The following is a 4,353-nucleotide window of genomic DNA, read 5'->3' as shown; positions in this document are numbered from 1 at the left end:
AACGTAGGTGAAGTCTTTCACTTTTTCTATTTCGTGGTCTTCACTTTTGACGCTAATATTATCGTTAATGTCGTTTCTGCTACAGCATGGGACAGCAGTAGAGCAAGTAGTCCGTTCAAATGTTGCAAAATATCAGCAACAGCTTCCGATAGGAAATCCAATAGCCCCAGCAACACTTATTTACCCCGGGTGAGCCTTCAAATATCGCGTTCGCCTTATTCTTCAGCCGCGCGGGTTCAAACCTGTCGGTGAGATCCTTTCTCTGTGCGGGTGGACGGAAGAGCTCGGCGCGGCGTGGAGTGGCGGCCCCAGATCGGCCCGCGGGCGGAGATAAGGCAGCCAAATAAAAGATCCCCCACCCCACCCCACGCCGGCCCAATCCAGCAGTCCGGTCCCCGGCGGCCGTGTTTTATGGCAGCGAGATAAGGCGCGGCGCCGACTTCCACTGGCGACACTTTGCTTCCGGCAGGCCGCCGTGTGGCCACGCTGGCGGATGCATAATGCATCGCCGCGGCTGAGGTGGGGCAGGTGCCGGCGGCTGGTCGCCAGCTCCCACCCAGCCGACCACTGTGCGCTGCCGTCACACGAACCACGAAGCGCTGCCGGATGCCGGTATGGCAAACACCGCGCTACGCACCTTCCTACTAGGACAGAGTTTAATCTCCCTGAAGAATTTACCCTGTGCATCAAGGCGAGAATCAAATCACCTTTTCAGGTCTCTCAGTTCAGAGTGAAATATTCGTTTTGCAACCTCCTCTCAGGATGTGGTTGATCAACTTTCAACACTCCCCTTGAGTTAGCAAGACGCATCACAGGACGTATTGGTGACAGATCGCCTGAACACGGCCAAGTTGCTGGTGGAGACACGTGCGTTCGTCATATTTGGCTGTTGTTGTTGTTGTTGTTGTTGTGGTCTTCAGTCCTGAGACTGGTTTGATGCAGCTCTCCATGCTACTCTATCCTGTGCATGCTTCTTCATCTCCCAGTGCCTACTGCAACATACATCCTTCTGAATCTGCTTAGTGTATTCATCTCTTGGTCTCCCTCTACGATTTTTACCCTCCACACTGCCCTCCAATACTAAACTGGTGATCCCTCCATGTCTCAGAACATGTCCTACCAACCGATCCCTTCTTCTAGTCAAGTTGTGCCACAAGCTCCTCTTCTCCCCAATTCTATTCGATACCTCCTCATTAGTTATGTCATCTACCCATCTAATCTTCAGCATTCTTCTGTAGCACCACATTTCGAAAGCTTCTATTCCCTTTTTGTCTAAACTGTTTATCATCCACGTTTCACTTCCATACATGGCTACACTCCATACAAATACTTTCAGAAACGACTTCCTGACATTTAAATCTATACTCGATGTTAACAAATTTCTCTCCTTCAGAAACGCTTTCCTTGCCATTGCCAGTCTACATTTTATATCCTCTCTACTTCGACCATCATCAGTTATTTTGCTCCCCAAATAGCAAAACTCCTTTACTACTTTAAGTGTCTCATTTCCTAATCTAATTCCCTCAGCATCACCCGACTTAATTCGACTACATTCCATTATCCTCGTTTTTCTTTTGTTGATGTTCATCTTATACCCTCCTTTCAAGACACTGTCCATTCCATTCAACTGCTCTTCCGAGTCCTTTGCTGTCTCTGACAGAATTTCAATGTCATCGGCGAACCTCAAAGTTTTTATTTCTTCTCCATGGATTTTAATACATACTCCGAACTTTTCTTTTGTTTCCTTTATTGCTTGCTCAATATACAGATTGAATAACATCGGGGATAGGCTACAACCCTGTCTCACTCCCTTCCCAACCACTGCTTCCCTTTCATACCCCTCGACTCTAATAACTGCCATCTGGCTGTAGGTACCTGAAATACAATGAAATTAGAATTATATTAATACATTCAGCTGCTAACGGGCGTTGATATATATCAACGAGGACGGGTGAAAATGTGTGCCCCGACCGGGACTCGAACCCGGGATCTCCTGCTTACATGGCAGACGCTCTATCCATCTGAGCCACCGTGGGCACAGAGGATAGTGCGACTGCAGGGACTATCCCTCGCACGCCTCCCGCGAGACCCATATTCTCACCTTCTGTGTCCACACACCACATTCGTAGGGCCGGCCGAAGTGGCCGTGCGGTTAAAGGCGCTGCAGTCTGGAACAGCAAGACCGCTACGGTCGCAGGTTCGAATCCTGCCTCGGGCATGGATGTTTGTGATGTCCTTAGGTTAGTTAGGTTTAACTAGTTCTAAGTTATAGGGGACTAATGACCTCAGCAGTTGAGTGCCATAGTGCTCAGAGCCATTTGAACCATTTGAACCACATTCGTAGTGTCCCACCCCAACACACTCATTACTCATGGAATGCATTCTTACCAAATCGCGTGAGAGTTCTGGGAATATGTGTGCATCCGCACAGAAGAAGAAGGTCATGGCCGGTGTTGCCAGAACTATATATTTATATTTTTAATTCTACTAATTTTCTTCGTGATGGTTTACAAAACACGTCTAAGAAATCACTTCTCATCCATCTGCGGCACATGTAGCTTACAACAGTCTCACACTTGCAAATCGCGCCAAAACAATGACAGTTACTTTAACGTACTCTAAACAGCGCCACGATTTAATTGACAAGTCATATTCTATCGTGATCAGCGCGATCTACGCCAGATACACAACCGTTCACCTCTGCCGTCTCTTCTGGACTGCCGCTTTTGTTACTTTCATACAGGGTACGAAAGTCCTTCCTTGTGTTTTGGGACAGTCGGAATCCTCCGTTTTGCTTAAAAATGAACATGAACAGTCACAACCGCAAGAAACTTCTTTTTTTATGAGGTTGCCGCTTTCTGTCTGTTTTAGACAATCTTCAGATCTCAGACCATGCTGGCAGACGGTGGCAGTGAACGGAGCAGCGCCTGCATGGTGTGAGGTCTGAAGATGGTCCAAAACAGACCGCAACCGGTAACCTCATAAAAAATGTTTCTTGCGGTTGTGACTGTTCATGTTCATTTTTAAGTAATAAAAAAACCGCTGCTCTCCAAGAAAAGTGTTCTCAAAAATTATTCCGTTTCCGCGCGCGCGCGCGCGCGCGCGTGTGTGTGTGTGTGTGTGTGTGTGTGTGTGTGTGTGTGGTCTTATGGTGTCGATCAATAGCCGTCTTCTTAGATGGCTGATGTAATGTCACATCACTACGGATGCCACGTGTGATGCTCTCTGTTCGCCAGTTTATTTACCCTCTCCCCCTCACAATCCAGTGGCAACATATTACCGAGTATTGAGTAATCATCAAATACTGAATACACCCATTAACATAATCGTTATAAACTCATCACTCAGTTTTCTCCTCACTGAAGCGCTAAAACGGGAATCATTATCTTTTTTTTAAATCATCAGTCAAATGACTGGTTTGATACAGTCACCCACGACTTTATCACTTGACCCGACCTCTGTTCTCAGTAGCATTTACACCAAACGCCTTCAGTTATTCGGTGAACACATCCAATCTCTGTCTTTTCCCACAGGCTGTTTTCGCTCTATGGCTCTCATGTCCTGTCACCCAGCCCCTTGTTTTAGTTAGTGTTTTCTCCACACTTCTCCCCTCGCCAATGCAGCGGAGAACATCATTTCCTGTCAGTGCACCTCATTTTTAGAATTCTTTGTAACACCACACCTCAGACATTTCCATTCTTTTCTTCTCCAGTTTCCCAATTACCATGATTCACATCCAATGCTGTGATTCTGGTGTCCTTTCTCAGGAATATTCTCCCCAAATTATGGACTTTGTTTGCCGCTGGTAGACATCTTTTATCGAGTAATGGTCCCTTTCTTGTACTAGACTGTTTCTTATATTGGGTTCGCCCGACACGTCTGTTACTTAGCTTCCAAGTTGAATGGAACTGTCCAACACACCTCGTTTCTTGCGAAATATTGTGGATTACGATACACCAAATGCTGAAGTATTTACCTTGGCTGAAGAATTTACCTTCTTGATATATAAGAACTATTGTTTTCACAAATCGCTCAGAAGGTAACTGATAATGAAATTTTAAATGCATGTGAATCTCTATGGAATTAATTTTGATCATATCAGTACTGTACACACATGTTTCTAACATGAAAGATCGGTGTATTCATATTTGACTGAACTGCGCCTTGGTGTATCGCTGCACTTGTTGATTGTTGGTACAATAAGTCGTCGAGTCTTGAGTGTGGAGCAGTGCAACGAAGGTGGAATGATGCAAGCACCCGTGATGAACTGTATTCAATATCGTTTTCTGAAATTTGCTGCCTCAAACTATGGAAAGTGTTTTGGATGATGATAAGTGAAACAAATTGGCGTAC

The 4,353-nt window shown here is 45.7% G+C and overlaps 1 non-coding gene across 1 annotated transcript; it reads right to left on the bottom strand.

The window, feature by feature from the left end:
* Positions 1–1,962: 1,962 nt before the first annotated feature.
* Trnat-ugu (transfer RNA threonine (anticodon UGU)) lies at positions 1,963–2,037 on the bottom strand. The gene has a single exon. It is a non-coding gene; the product is annotated as a tRNA-Thr (tRNA).
* Between the last annotated feature and the right edge of the window lie 2,316 nt (positions 2,038–4,353).

The sequence above is a fragment of the Schistocerca nitens genome, chromosome 6, assembly GCF_023898315.1.
Source record: "Schistocerca nitens isolate TAMUIC-IGC-003100 chromosome 6, iqSchNite1.1, whole genome shotgun sequence".
Classification (NCBI taxonomy): Eukaryota; Metazoa; Arthropoda; class Insecta; order Orthoptera; family Acrididae; genus Schistocerca; species Schistocerca nitens.
Note: the sequence above shows the minus strand (reverse complement) of the source record. Positions and strands in the feature narration are given on the sequence as shown.